Below are 16,630 nucleotides of genomic sequence, written 5' to 3' on the forward strand. Positions count from 1 at the left end.
GATACAAATGAAAAGAGTATACCTTTTCGTGGAACACAGTAATATATATATATGTATGTGGATGAATGTGTTTGTGCGCGCGGGTAATTTAATCTAAAGACATAACAACTATTATTATTAATATTATAAAAATTATTTTGTTGAAGAATAAATTTGAAAATAAAATACAATTAAAAAAAGTTATTTAAAATTTGGAAAACAGGTGGTCATTTCGATTATTAAACAATCATCATCAGTAGCAAATGAGAAAACGTAATAATTATTATAATAAAAAAAAATTACGCACACTGTTTAATGTCACAAACGTTTTTTCTATCAATTCAACAACATTATAACGACTTTTAAATTATTTTAAAGAAAAAGTAAAGTTTCAAATAACATTTTTTTGTAAATGATTTTCGAGCTTTATCTTATTTTGTAATTTATTTCAATAACTATTCAGCTGTAGCTGCTTTATTTAAATTAATATATATGAATTTTAAAAAATTTACACGATTAAAAGCTTTCAAAAAAAAGTTAAAAATATTTTAATTATAAAATTTTTCTAAACTACAAATTCTACCACAAACTTCTCATAAAAAGAAAAAAAAGAAGTAAAAATTTAGCAATATACATGCAAACAGATACACATACATTTAATTGTACGCATTCACAAACAAGTTGAACATATATAGCAATGAAATTAAACCTAAATAAAATTTTTAAACGTTAATAAATTCATTTAAAAAAAATACTAATACAATCTAACATTATAAAAAAATAAATATGATACCTTAATAATAGTATAACAGTCGCTAAGTATCGTACGATGCACAACGATCAAGAGTCGCGAGATCAGTGACGAACTAACGCTTTGCAACCGAACTCTTTCAAAAAAAACTAGTGCGCCTGCGCATTTACCCCCACCCTAAATTGACCATTTAAATTATCCTTCTACCCAATCTTACTTCTAGAACTTCCACCACAATCAATTTATATATAGATATATAACATCCAAAAATACATGAAAGGCAAAGCAAAAAAGGAACAAACTGCATTTTAAAACAGCTGATGCGCCTCCATTATTATTTAAATTTAAAGTTAATCATTTATGATACTGTGACGTCATGAATAATATGCAATACGAAGCATTTTTAACTAATCACTATATCCTTTTAGAGCAATTTTAAATATTCAATAATAATATATATTAAAATTCATAATTTCATGATTATAAGATTATATATACAAACTATATATATGTATTAATTATATAAATCATGATATTATTTTAATTATTTTCAAAATAAGTTTATGTACTTTTTTAATGATCTTTATCGTGTACTTTAGTAGAAATCTCTGCTTCTTCAGAACAGAGTATTTAAAAAATAAAAAAAATAATAATAAAATAGGTATATGTATGTATATATAACTATAGAAAAATCCTTCAGGAACATAAAAAAAAATTTGAATGCCGATAAATTGTAGATTAAAAAACATATCAATTTTAAAAATTAATATTGATATCTAAATCTCTCTTAAAAACCAAAAAATAAACAGCAATGAAAATATAAATAATGAACAAGTAACATCTGAACACGATTGATGTTTTACGGATATAATAAAATTAATTTAACTTATTCACAATTTACGTTTAAAAATACTATTAATTAAATATCGTACCAAAATAATAGTTACCGGAAGATTGTAAACAAAGTATAGCGTCTTCAAAAAGTTACGCAGCCTATTGAAGAATTTCCTTCTTTTATTACAGGTTTAATTGAGGAAAAATGGGTTCCACAATGCAGCAGAGAATATTCATTGCCTCCCAATATATTAGATGTGCCAATTATATCCAGATCCAGAATACCATCACAGAAAAGTACGTTGTGGATGAACCAAACAAGTTTTCCATCAAACGTCTGTACAAAAAGTTCCAACAAACACGGAATGCGGCAGACGGATCCAAAAGCGGTCGGCTGAAAGTGTTGAAAACTGAAAAGTTGATCGATGTACATATTCTTTTACTCCCAAGAAGTCGGTGCGACGCCTGCCTAGCCATTATGGTCTCTCCGTCAGTAGTGTCCACACGGCATCGCGCAAGTGTTTAAAGATGTATCCGGACAGAATTCGTGTTGTTTACGAGTTGTTACCTGCAGATACTAGAAAAACGTGTAGCTTTTTGTCAGCGGTTCATGTCATCTGGAACAGATGGGGAACAACTCGATGATCGATTACGGTCTGACGAGGCACGGTTCCCCTTGATGGATACGTGAATTCATAGAATTTACGCGTTTGGTGTTCCGAAAATTCAAGTCAGCTGTACGAGTCTCTTCAACACGGATTAAAAAGTGATGTTTGGTGTGCAACATCGGGTAAGCGAATCTTCATGACATTCTTTCACGGTACAGCGACAGTGAGCGCTAAATACAGAGGTGCAACAATTTGTAAACACTATACTTTCTTTCTTTTTCCTGTTTAGCCTCCGGCAACTACCGTTTACGTAATTCTTCAGAGAATGAATGAGGATGATATGTATGAGTGTAAATGAAGTGTAGTCTTGTAAATTCTCAGTTCGACCATTCCTGAGATGTGTGATTAATTGAAACCCAACCACCAAAGAACACTGGTATCCACGATCTAGTATTCAAATCCGTGTAAAAATAACTGGCTTTACTAGGACTTGAACGCTGGAACTCCAGACTTCCAAATCAGCTGATTTGGGAAGACGCGTTAACCACTAGACCAACCCGGTGGGTTTAAACACTATACCTGTAGATCGGCTACACTACACGCGGTTTCAGCAGGACAATACTACGGTTCGTTCAGCCAGAAACACTATGACTTTCTTGGATTAGTGTTTTCATGGACAAGTGATTTCGAAGGGGTTGTAGCCCCCTCGGTCTCCTGATTTATCCCCTTCTGACCTTTTCTTGTAGGGGCATCTTAAAGATGCTGTTTACAAAATTCATCCTGATATCACTCTCGAATTACAGAGCGAAAAGTAACGTTGTGTCGCTGCAATTCCTCAAGAAATGTTACAACATGTGTTTAAGAGCATACAACGTCGTATTCAATTATGAGAATAATATAATGGAGACCACTTTCAGCATCTATTGTGTCATTCATTTTCCCGTAAGCTGCGACACTTTTGACCACATTAGAATAATTCTTTCTATTTTAATAACTGTAATAGTAAAAAATATTTAAAATTTAAATCTATTTATTATTTATTAAATTCGTTTCTTTATAACTATAATAATTTTTGTAGACTTCATGAAAGCACAATTCAAATTTGTAATTATTGAGATAATCACGTTGACAAGGGAAGCAATGTTAGGCCTCAGATTAATAGTAGAAGGAAGATTAAAGAAAAACAAACCAACATACTTGGCGTTTATAGACCTAGAAAAGGCATTCGATAACGTCGACTGGAATAAAATGTTCAGCATTTAAAAAAAATTAGGGTTCAAATACAGAGAAAGAAGAACAATTGCTAACATGTACAGGAACCAAACAGCAACAGTAACAATTGAAGAACATAAGAAAGAAGCCGTAATAAGAAAGGGAGTCCGACAAGGATGTTCCCTATCTCCGTTACTTTTTAATCTTTACATGGAACTAGCAGTTAATGATATTAAAGAACAATTTAGATTCGGAGTAACAGTACAAGGTGAAAAGATAAAGATGCTACGATTTGCTGATGATATAGTAATTCTAGCCGAAAATAAAAAGGATTTAGAAGAAACAATGAACGGCATAGATGAAGTCCTACGCAAGAACTATCGCATGAAAATAAACAAGAACAAAACAAAAGTAATGAAATGTAGTAGAAATAAAAAAATTGGACCACTGAATGTGAAAATAGCAGGAGAAAAGATTATGGAGGTAGAAAGATTTTGTTATTTGGGAAGTAGAATTACTAAAGATGGGCGAAGCAGGAGCGATATAAAATGCCGAATAGCACAAGCGAAACGAGCCTTCAGTAAGAAATATAATTTGTTTACATCAAAAATTAATTTAAATGCCAGGAAAATATTTTTGAAAGTATATGTTTGGATTGTCGCTTTATATGGAAGTGAAACTTGGACGATCGGAGTATCTGAGAAGAAAAGATTTGAAGCTTTTGAAATGCGGTGCTATAGGAGAATGTTAAAAATCAGATGGGTGGATAAATTGACAAATGAAGAGGTATTGCGGCAAACAGATGAAGAAGGAAGCATTTGGAAAAATATAGTTAAAAGAAGAGACAGACTTATAGGCCACATACTAAGGCATCCTGGAATAGTCGCTTTAATATTGGAAGGACAGGTAGAAGGGAAAAATTGTGTAGGCAGGCCACGTTTGGAATATGTAAAACAAATTATTAGGGATGTAGGATGTACAGGGTATACTGAAATGAAACGACTAGCACTAGAGAGATTCTCCCGAGACTTCACAAACTACACTACACGTAAAAATAATCGAAAAAGATCATACAAATATATGTCCTAAAATGCTTCATTTGCGAATTACGGCTAATGAAAGATTCCATCAGATTTCAACTATCCCGGTAAAATGAGGACCCGTACCCACTGGCAACTAAGCTCCTCATTTTTCGGCTGTACGTACTGCCGATTCTAACATATGCTTACCCGGCATGGGGGGCAGTGTTGAGCTCCTCGCTTCAAAAGAAGATCGAGGCCGTCCAAAACATCGCGTTGCGGACGATCTTTGGAGCTCCGTGGTTCGTCAGGAACGCCACTCTCCGATCTGATGCGAGATTTCAATCCGTGTCCGAGGTGGGGGTGGCGCAGGCGCGCAGACTGTTCGGGAGAGCGGCTGTGTCCGAACACAGTCATCTTCGGGACATCTGCCGAGAGGACCCAACTCCAACAGTTGTAAGGAAGCGGCCTCACGCCGTACTGGACGAACCACCGTGATGGTGCGGTGCGGTAGCCGAAAATCGACAAACCAGGCTTAGGGGCCTCCATATCGCATGAGCCATAAACGGAATAGTGCGTCAGACGCGTTTCCGGGGTCGCGAGTGAAAAGTTTTCGCGAGTTATATAGTTTGAAGACGTCAAACACGGTAAGTCGCGCATAAAACAAAAACGCGGTCTAAATTTTTAAAAAACTTACAGCAAGACAAAATATCCCAGCAATTGCGACTCCTCCGGAAAAGGGGACGCATTGCTCCCTCCTTACAGCTAGTGCCCCGTTGTGGCGTATTCCTGCTAGCCTATTAAAGAGTTAGCACCGAAAGGACTTCAGTGGACGGTCTGAAGGGGAATTACGTCGGGAGGACAGGCTTTATAAGCCTAGCCTTCCGCGGTCGGCCCATGAAATGGGTTCGATAACGCTGGTTTAACAACGGATTGGAATGCAATTAAATCCGTCTTAAATTCACTAAAATAATAATAGACAAAACTTGAAAAATTAGATCCGAGATTAAAAATAACCCTTTTAAAAACAAGCCCGATTAGAATGATCCAGCAGCAAGGGACTCTGTCCAGGTTCTGCGATAAAGTAGGGAGTAATAGACTCCTGCCAACTTTGCATTCCATTCCAAAATGAGGACGTTCCGAAATTTTTCGACGTTAATTAAGGGGCACAATTAGTTTTTTAATGATTTTTTACCTGAAAAATCGAATAAAATAGGCCTTTGAACCGTATCTGCAGTACTGTTTTGAGAAATCAGGGGTGAAAACTAATAAATTCGGTTAAAAACCTTTTTTTACGTGTGACGTGCAATAACTTTGTTAAACGAAACACATAAAACCTTTAAACAAATCTTGTACAGAATTTAATTCTGAACAAAATGGTGAAGATAAGTTGAATAAAACAAAGAAAAGCTAGAAAAATTCGAATTTTATTTATAAACAGTACATTACAAATATTTGTCAGAAAATTACTTATTTAATGTAAACAAAAAAAAATATTTTTTGGTGATGGGAAAAATTTGTAAAAATAATTTTAAAAATTGCTGTAAAAATTAAAAAAAAAAAACTGGAAATTACACACAATAATTGTAAAATAAAAATTACTTATCTTTTTTTATTAATGACAGAAATACAATAAATTATTTGAAAAATAATTATTTCAAATTTGGCAATAAATAACAACAGCTGATTAACAATTCGCAATCGGCCTTCTTCACAAATCACCTATTTGGCATTCATATTGCCTGGCCGCTTAAAAAATGCTGAGGTCTACGTGCAATTTCTTCAAAAAGAATTGCCGCAGCTGCTTGAAGCTATTCCTATAGAGCTGAGACGCAAAGTATGTTTCTAGCACGATGAGGCGCCTCCCCAGTTCTCTTGTACCGTTTCTACTCACTTAAATCATCATTGCCCTAAGAAATAGATCGGTCATAGAGGTGAACATTCCTGGCCACCAAGCTCGCCTTATGTAACACTTTTAAATTTCTATATCTGGAAACGGATGAAAAATATTGTATGCAAAATAAAAATATATTCTCGAGAAGAATTAATTGTCCACATTATGAACGGGGATGAACAACTTACAAAACAGCCTTGACGAATTAAAAAGAGTAACAAAAACATAAAGAAACGAAACAAGAAATGTATTGAAAATGGCGGGCTCATTTTTGAACATTTATTATAAACTGGTACGTATAATAATCTTTGATCTAGTACAGTTTCTAAATAAAATTCGAATTTTTCTACATTTTCTTCGTTTTATTCAACTTATCTTACACTATTTTCTTCAGAATTAAATTCTCTACAAGTTTCATATGTTTATTACCATTTAACAAAGTTATTGTACATCAAACAAAAAAAAGAAAGTTTTTTACCCAATTTATTAGTTTTCATCCCATATTTCTCAAACCCTACTGCAGATACGGTTCTGAGACCTATTTTATTCGGGTTTTTAGATCAAACACAAAAGAAATCACTAATTCTGCCCGGTAATTAACGTCCTAAAAATTTCAGTACGACCTCATTTCACCGGGTAGCTAAAATCCGAACGAAATCTTTCACTAATACTCGCAAATGAAGAATTTTAAGACATATGTTTATATAATCTATTTCCATTAATTTCACGATTAAAATAGGTTATGAAAAAACCGGGAGAAACTCACGTGATACATTCTGTATATAATTAGATAGAAAATCCAACAATATTTGTTCGTTTCAACGCGATTAACTCGAAAATTACAAATTCGAATTTACATGAGGTCTTGCAACAATAGATATAAAATGTAAAGTCTTTAAACATCATAGTTTTATGAAACAATTTAATAATACTGACCAGTATATCAAACAATGAAGTAAATTTATAAAGAACAACCACTTCGGCAATTTTTAATCATAACCATTTGAAGACAAACATGGAAAAAAGTAAATCAAATTAAAAAAAAAAAAAATTGAAACGATCTATCTACACCTGCTTAGTTAGATAATTCTGAGCAATTATTTGATATACAGAGTGATTCAAAGAAAGAGGAAATTTTGAAAGTTGTGTTGGTAGCCGTGGGCGATTGGTACCACTTGATAAGTGGGGTCAGCCTCTCTAACCTAACCTGCCATTTAGTTGTCATGGATCCTTGGAGTGATGCGCAACGTGCATTTGCTATCAAAGCATTTAAAAAAAACAATGACAGTGTGGAGGGAGCGCGTAGAGAATTTCGCCGTCATTTTAATCTGGGACGACACGACCGTGTTCCATCAGCACATGCAATTAAAACACGGATATCTAGTTTTGAGGAAACCGGTTCGGCAATGAAAAAGAAACCTCCAGGCCGTGAGCGAACCGTCCGTACACCACAGAATGTTCAAGCTTTACAAGATGCTGTCACACGAAATCCACATCGGTCAATCCGTCGTCTCTCAGCATCTTTACAATCGCATAGTTCAAGTGTTCGAAGAATGTTAGTGAAGGACTTGCAATTCCATCCGTATAAGTTACAGATCGTCCAGGAACATGCAGTTGTGCGAGCACAATTCTGTAATGTAACGCTTCAGAAGATAAATGATAACGAAGAATTTGTTCACGAACTGTGGATGTCAGACGAAGCGCATTTCCACCTAAGTGGATTTGTTAACAAGCAAAATTTCAGATACTGGGCACAATAAAATCCTACGCAGCTACACCAGCGTCCGTTGCAGCCAGAAAGTGACCGTATGGTGTGCTATGTCATCTTACGGTGTTATAGGCCCTTATTTTTTTGAGGATGAACGGTCTTGGGATTACAATGACGTCGGCTCGTTACGTAGCCGTGCTTAAAACCTTTGTTGTGGAACAACAACAGAGATTTCCACCGATTCTTAACACAGCCTGGTTTCAACAATACGGAGCAACGTCACATACTGCACGAATATCGATGGCAGCTGTATGGCGATTGTTTGGACAACGTGTCGTTTCACGAAACGGTGACATTAGATGGCCTCCCAGATCGCCTGATCTCTCAGCTTGCGATTACTTTTTGCGGGGTCACCTTAAAAGCAAAGTGTTCCACAGTAGACCTGCTACAACGGAAGAACTTAAGGCAAAGATCCGAGCAGCAATTGCGGAAATTCCAGTTGAGATGTTACGTCAAACCATGAACAATTTAACGAAGAGACTTCGTGGGTGTTTACGTAGAAGAGGAGGTCACCTGCAAGATGTCATCTTTAAAAAATAAACTAAAATGTATGTATCCTAAAATAGCAACATTTGTACAATTGTACATGAAATAAAATTCATTTTCTAAAAAAAATTTTTCATTAACGTTATTTAATTTTTAAAATGTCCCGTTTCTTTGAATCACGCTGTACTTCATCTTTGTTCATACTTTAATATACCGTAGTAGAATCTAGTCAATTTTCCCTATCAGCTAAGCTAGTAAATTAGCTATTAACTCAGAAGCTATCAATCTTGTTCACAAGATTAGATCCGTTCAGATGCTAATCCGTTCTGTGGAAAGAGGTTAGGGATAAATTACCAAGGTGTGGCAATACTTAACACCATTTCGTAGAACAAGTGGCCTAATTTAGGTTTTAAACGGAAATACAGTTACTACAAAGGATACATCGCATGTTCCTTGCTATTAGTTATGTGTACGACGATAATCACCTTACGAAAAGCGCAGTCTGTCACCTCAACGGCTGACTCTGGGTCCGACTCTGCCTATTAAGATTAGTTAATGGTTTATTCCTCTCTCCACAAAACTAAATGTAATCTTAACCCTAACCTTTTTCTTCTTTTTCCTGTTTAGCCTCCGGTAACTACCGTTTAGATATTACTTCAGAGGATGAATGAGGATGATATGTATGAGTGTAAATTAAGTGTAGTCTTGTACATTCTCAGGTCGACCATTCCTGAGATGTTTGGTTAATTGAAACCCAACCACCAAAGAACACCGGTATCCACGATCTAGTTTCCAATCCGTGTAAAAATAACTGGCTTTACTAGGACTTGAATGCTGGAACTCTCGACTTCCAAATCAGCTGATTTGGGAAGACGCGTTCACCACTAGACCAATCCGGTGGGTCTTAACCCTAACCTGTCTCTAAAGAACTTCAACCCCTTTCCATAGAATGGATTAGCATCTGAACAGGTCACCATAACTCATACAACTGATTGCTAATTGACTAGCGGCGCGGACTTAGACCTTGCACAAAACACCCGCTGTCCAAACCTGATTTCTGACAATTAGATTTTATTTTTTCCTGACCGTAAGCATATCTACAATGGTATGTAAATACGAAAATTATTCAAGTATATCAAGTAATTGCTTAAAATTACCATTAGTTGATAGAAGTAATCGAAATTAACTTCATTCTTCACGAAAACTGTGTAATAACTGCGCGTCTGAAAGTGTCTGGAAGAAGATATAGAAGGTAAAACAGTAGAAAACAAAAATTTGCAAACAGAAAACAGATACTAGATGTCGGCTCTAGTAAATATTTTAGTCATTAAAAGGTTAGTACACAACAGAATAAATTAGAGAATATCATCTAACCAATTAAAGCCGATTTGCGTGGCAGAGTGGTAACGTATCGACTTTTCCTCCGGAGATCCCAGGTTCGAATCCCGGTCAGGCACGGCATTTTTCATACGCTACAAAATTCAATTTTCATACTCTACGCACAAGCTTCAAGTTTATGTGGTGATATCGTAAAGAAAAAAAAATTAAACTAGCTAAACTTTTCCAATAAGCATTTGATTCCTGACCTCTCTCTTATCTTCACAAACCTTTGAAATACCAATATTAAATTCTAAAGCATTAAAATACTCTATACAAAGAATTAACCAACATTTTTTCTCCAGATAATTTCAATATATTAAAATAAATAAATTCAATACACACGCACGCTCAAACAAAATTTACTCCATTTTTTTTATTTCTTGATGTTTCATTTTTCTTTGAGCCCAAAAAACCAAAGGACAGAAAGATGACTTAAGGCAAGAACGTAATAAATATATTTTTCATATCGATATCTTAGATTATTACGATGCATAAACTAGATTAACAATAAATAACTTTAAAAAAACCTAAAAATGTTAAAAATACGAATAATTCTAAATATGGGCTTAAATATTACACCGCATTGACTTAATACTAAAGATATCAAATGTCTTACACGATCGCAGATTGATCCTTCACGTCTGTCGGCGGTAAAACCACAGCATGCGATTAATTAAAGATAAAATTTATCGTAGCAAACATTTTCACTTAAGTTACAAAACAGCGACACGATACAGCGTACTAAACGTTAACGTTTGGTACCTGTTGAAATAGTTCCATGAACGCAGCGGACAGTGCGCAAATGCGACGCTAATAACTTATCGCTTTAAAATTAATCACTTCTCGTAAAACAATTTTTTTTATTAGATAAAAGCGTAAACGCAGAATTCAAATATTTTTGATTACTAGAAAGTATAAAAACACTTTATGTACAGATTTCTTTTGAGATTAGAACGAATACTCCAAAAATTTAATGCAAGCAAAAGTTTCAACAAAAAATCTTTTACTTTTTCTTGTTTAGCCTCCGGTAACTACCGTTTAGATAATACTTCAGAGGATGAATGAGGATGATATGTGTGAGTGTGAATGAAGTGTATTCTTGTACATTCTCAGTTCGACCATTCCTGAGATGTGCGGTTAATTGAAACCCAACCACCAAAGAACACCGGTATCCACGATCTAGTATTTAAATTCGTGTAAAAATAACTGACTTTACTAGGACTTGAACGCTGGAACTCTCGACTTCCAAATCAACTGATTCGGGAAGACGCGTTCACCACTAGACCAACCCGGTGGGTTTCCAACAAAAAATCTGAAGGAAGCTGAAAATTTCAAATAAATATTAACAATTATTTTTTTTTTAATTTGGGGTTTTAAATTGTAACTCATACGAGTACACTTTTCATTAAATCCAGCCCCAGCTGAGACATTTTCTCTCTAATCCCTTAATCACCCCACCCCCTTTAACATCCCGAATCCAAAATTTAACAGCTTCTATAACCCAGATATAAAAATCACCTTGCCAAATTTTAAGATTCTTGGTGCAAGTAATGCCGGATAACTAATCAAAATACATACTGTTCGTTCGTATATACATACGAACGGAGAGAATTTACCCCCTCATATTTTGGATTTATCGATTTCATAATTCTCCGAGTCCGAAAACGTGAAAGGAAATAATTTTTTGACACGACTACCTATAGTATACGGAAAAGTCAAAATTACCTTTAATTTGGTAATAACTACTGTTATCTTAAAACTTTTAATTTCATAACAGGCGTAATTTTAACAATAAAAATTCAATCTTATTAAAAAAAAAAAGAATTTAAGTGATGGAAATGAAATTATACTGAAAATTATGTCACTAATTTTCTGAAATAATTCGGTTATTTATCGACCGATATTAAAAAAAAAATATTCATTTTTATTTCGCGAAAAATTTCGGTTTTCAAATTTCAACAGATATATCCATTTTGACCATCCCTGAATCCATTTTGACTAGTTTCGGCGTGAAACATATGTTTGCGCTCATACGTCACTCAAGTAGTGGGGGTATACACGCAAACTGCTGACCGTCAATCGTCGCGCAATGTCAGCCGTGTACGCAACTCGCCCATCTAGCGGCATTATTAACAATTTTATATCTCATTTGTTTTATTTTATGTAACTTATTCTCATTCACTCAAGTCTCTTTATGACATGTATAAATTCGTATTCTAATCTATTTACAGTCCACTCATTGTTTTTGAGAGGAGAGTGGAAGAAGTGTTAGGAGAAGACCAATTTGGTTTCAGGAAAAGTATAGGGACAAAGGGAAGCAATTTTAGGCCTCAGATTAATAGTAGAAGGAAGATTAAAGAAAAACAAACCAACATACTTGGCGTTTATAGACCTAGAAAAGGCATTCGATAACGTAGACTGGAATAAAATGTTCAGCATTTTAAAAAAGTTAGGGTTCAAATACAGAGATAGAAGAACAACTGCTAACATGTACAGGAACCAAACAGCACAGTAATAAGTGAAGTACATAAGAAAGAAGCCGTAATAAGAAAGGGAGTCCGACAAGGATGTTCCCTATCCCCGTTACTTTTTAATCTTTACATGGAACTAGCAGTTAATGATGTTAAAGAACAATTTAGATTAGGAGTAACAGTACAAGGTGAAAAGATAAAGATGCTACGATTTGCTGATGATATAGTAATTCTAGCCGAGAATAAAAAGGATTTAGAAGAATCAATGAACGGCATAGATGAAGTCCTACGCAAGAACTATCGCATGAAAATAAACAAGAACAAAACAAAAGTAATGAAATGTAGTAGAAATAACAAAATTGCACCACTGAATGTGAAAATAGCAGGAGAAAAGATTATGGAGGTAGAAGAATTTTTTTATTTGGGAAGTAGAATTACTAAAGATGGACAAAGCAGGAGCGATATAAAATGCCGAATAGCACAAGCGAAACGAGCCTTCAGTAAGAAATATATTGTTTACATCAAAAATTAATTTAAATGTCAGGAAAAGATTTTTGAAAGTGTATGTTTGGAGTGTCGCTTTATATGGAATTGAAACTTGGACGATCGGAGTATCTGAGAAGAAAAGATTAGAAGCTTTTGAAATGCGGTGCGATAGGAGAATGTTAAAAATCAGATGGGTGGATAAAGTGACAAATGAAGAGGTATTGCGGCAAATAGATGAAGAAAGAAGCATTTGGAAAAATATAGTTAAAAGAAGAGAGACTTATAGGCCACATACTAAGGCATCCTGGAATAGTCGCTTTAATATTGGAAGGACAGGTAGAAGGAAAAAATTGTGTAGGCAGGCCACGTTTGGAATATGTAAAACAAATTGTTAGGGATGTAGGATGTAGAGGGTATACTGAAATGAAACGACTAGCACTAGATAGGGAATCTTGGAGGGCTGCATCAAACCAGTCAAATGACTGAAGACAAAAAAAAAAATCATTGTTTTATTAAATATCATTCTTGACTGAATTATGAGCATTGTTTCTTTGTTTATTTCATGCTATTCGAATTATGAAACATCCATATTTAGTCAAACAACATAGTTATGTATCTCACATAATTAAAAAACGATTGGCCGTAGTATCTTGAAATTTTTAATTTTGGACTGTTGTAATATCTAGTTTTGAACCTCCCCTTTTGATTTAAATCAACTGAACTACAAGCACTCAGAATCAAAAAAAAATTGTAATTCGGACTTTTTCTTAACTGTAGTAATACGCATTCATTGAGAGTTATTCAACGATATACCATAAGTGGTACTTATTTTTATTGGTTCCAGAGTTATAGCCAAATAAAATTTTCATTAATGAAATATTTGGATCTTACAAGGGGAAGGCACATCGGTTCAAATCGACTCAACCTCCTTTTTTTTAACTAAAATACATTGATTTATTAATAATTATTAACCTCTGATTGTAAAAAATGTTTTACAATAAATAATTATTCAATAATAACAATAAATTAAAAAAATGTGAAAAAACATCTGATTTTTTGTTTAAAATGAAAGGAAGGGAAAGTTATTGTAATCGATTCAATTGGGCCTTATGAGCTGGATCTTGACGTTTTGACACCTAAGGAACCCAAAAACTGGATAAAAATTTTCCGGATGTTCGTATGTACATGTACGTGGTGTGTATGTTTGGTGTCGCTCTTTAAATCACCTTACACTTCCAGAGCTACTGAACCAATTTTTGTCAGATTATTGACCACACATATATATATATATATAAAGACACTGATGCCCTTAAATGTTCAACTTAAAAGGTCTAGATGGTGAAGCTGTAGAGCAAGGTCACTCTCAGTATCTGGAGATTTTCCCTAATTAATATCTTATTTTTCTTCCGCACATTTGTTAACAATTAAGATAAATAATATCTGCAAGAAAGATTTTTGCGAAATCGTATCCCCACCCCAAAAAATTATCTATAAACTAGTGACTAAGTGGGTATACTGCGTCAATAGTACCCCCTCTCATCACAAGGAGCGCTAGTGTAGCACTGACGTACAGCTGCGGAGTCGTCTGCTGTGTTGTAACGTCACAGGTGAGCGGTAGAATTAAATAAATTAATATTTAAAGTGTAAAAATTGTTTAAAGTAACCGCTACTTACGCCACACTCGCGCGAATGAAATACGGTGTGCGCACACGCTTTAGTTAGAATCATTGAATTAAATAAACAAATAATATTATATTTAAATAAAATGATAAATATTTTTAATTAATTCTTTTTTTTTATTGTTCTATCAATGGTAGCTCAGAAATCGGCCAAGTAGTGTGTTTACACTGCGCGTTTAAAAAAATGTTTTGTGAAAAATTGAAATTTCACGTGAAGGTTTTCGTTGGATTTTTTAAAATGATTTTATAAGGGCTTAACAACAATACCTTGAATCGCTTCGTTCAACTTTTGGTAATGTATCACCATCAAAAAAAGTTAATCACAATTGGTTTGAAAAATTTTGTCGTGATTGTGCTTGCGTCAGCGATGAATTTCGTGAAGGTTGACAAAAATCGGTTGGTGTTCAAAAAAAACATCGATGCTGTGCACAACATGATTGAAAAGGACCGGCATTTACCGTGATTTACCGTGAGATAGAAGCATCCTTAGGCATTTCAAACCCACCGGCTTGGTCTAATGGTAAACGCGTCTTCCCAAATCAGCTGATTTGGAAGTAGAGAGCGTTCAAGTCCTAGTAAAGGCAATTATTTTATACGGATTTGAATACTAGATCGTGGATACCGGTGTTCTTAGGTGGTTGGGTTTCAATTAACCACACATCTCAGAATGGTCGAACTGAGACTGTAGAAGACAATAATTCACTTACAGTCATACATATCATCCTCAGCAATCCTCTGAAGTAATACATGAACGGTAATTCCCGGAGGCTAAACAGGTGTATGTGTGCGTGTGTGTGTGTGTGTGTGTGTGTGTGTGTGTGTGTGTGTGTGTGTGTGTGTGTGTGTGTGTGTGTGTGTGTGTGTGTGTGTGTGTGTGTGCGCCTGTGAGACAGAGAGTGAGAGGGGGGCATTTCAAAGACTACAGTACATTTGATTTTGCATGAACATTTAGCTGTGAAAAAAATCTGTTCCCGATGGATTCCGCATAATTTGACCGAATCTCAAAAACAGGATCGTGTCAATCGACGTAAGGAAATGCTCAAAAAATTCGACCGAGGAAATGCAAAATCCGTATACAACATCGTAACAGGAAACGAAACTTGGATATATTCGTACCAGCCGGAAACTAAGCAGCAATCACCTGTTTGGGTGTTCCAAGTTGAACCGAATCCAACAAAATGATCCAAGAAAATGATCGCTTGTTTCTTCGGTTATACTGGACATGCAGTAACCATTGTTTTACAGGATCGAAGAAAAATTAATGGTAAACGGTATACAACAATCTGCTTACCAGAAGTCATCAATGAAGTCAGGAAAAATAACCGAAAACGTCGCATTATTCTTCATCCTGATAAATCTAGCTCTCACGTAGCACATAAATCGATTATTTGACGGAGAAAAAAATTGAATTAACGTCAAATTGCTCATATTCACCTGATTTATCGCCAAACGGCTTCTTTTTGCTCCCGAATATCAAACAAAAAATGCGTGGACAGCGATTTTCATCAGCTCAAGAAGCTGTTGAAACCTTCCAAAATTATGTTTTTGAGGTACCAACTTCAGAATGGAAAAAACGTTTCAAGAATTCGTTCAAACGTATACAAAAGTATATGAATCTTAAAGGCGAATGAATATTCTGAGAAACAAGAAAACGATTTGTACCAAAAAAACTTTTTTTCTTTCATTGTTTATGTAAAAACTTAAAAGGCGGCTCTCGTATGTACGAGTATATAAAATAAATTAATGATTCCTCAAATCACCGTTCTTGAGACATACACGCACACGCACACACACACACATATATATATAATATAATATCTGTATGTATGTATGTATCTCACGAAAAAATGGGATAAATTTCAGGACATGTTCTACAAGTGAAAAAATAAAGAAAGTACACACACGCGCGCGCGCGCGCGCGCGAATGAGACAGATAACATAAACGAAATATTGTTTAAGGAATTATTAGATTGGATTGATGCGTAATATGACACTAATTTTAAGGGCAGAGGGAAAATAAGTTTTACGATATTAACAAAACTGTTAAAATAGAATTAGATAAA

General features: G+C 34.7%; 1 protein-coding gene across 2 annotated transcripts in view; it reads right to left on the reverse strand.

Moving 5' to 3' along the window:
* Positions 1–931, reverse strand: part of LOC142332281 (ciliary microtubule associated protein 1A-like) — a 56,527-nt gene extending 55,596 nt beyond the window's left edge. For both annotated transcript variants that reach the window (XR_012758245.1, XM_075378614.1), the window contains exon 1: positions 773–931. The gene's annotated coding sequence lies outside the window, so the exon portion shown is untranslated. The remainder of the gene's footprint in view (positions 1–772) is intronic.
* Positions 932–16,630: the final 15,699 nt, after the last annotated feature.

The sequence above is a fragment of the Lycorma delicatula genome, chromosome 11 (genome assembly GCF_047948215.1).
Source record: "Lycorma delicatula isolate Av1 chromosome 11, ASM4794821v1, whole genome shotgun sequence".
Lineage (NCBI taxonomy): Eukaryota > Metazoa > Arthropoda > Insecta > Hemiptera > Fulgoridae > Lycorma > Lycorma delicatula.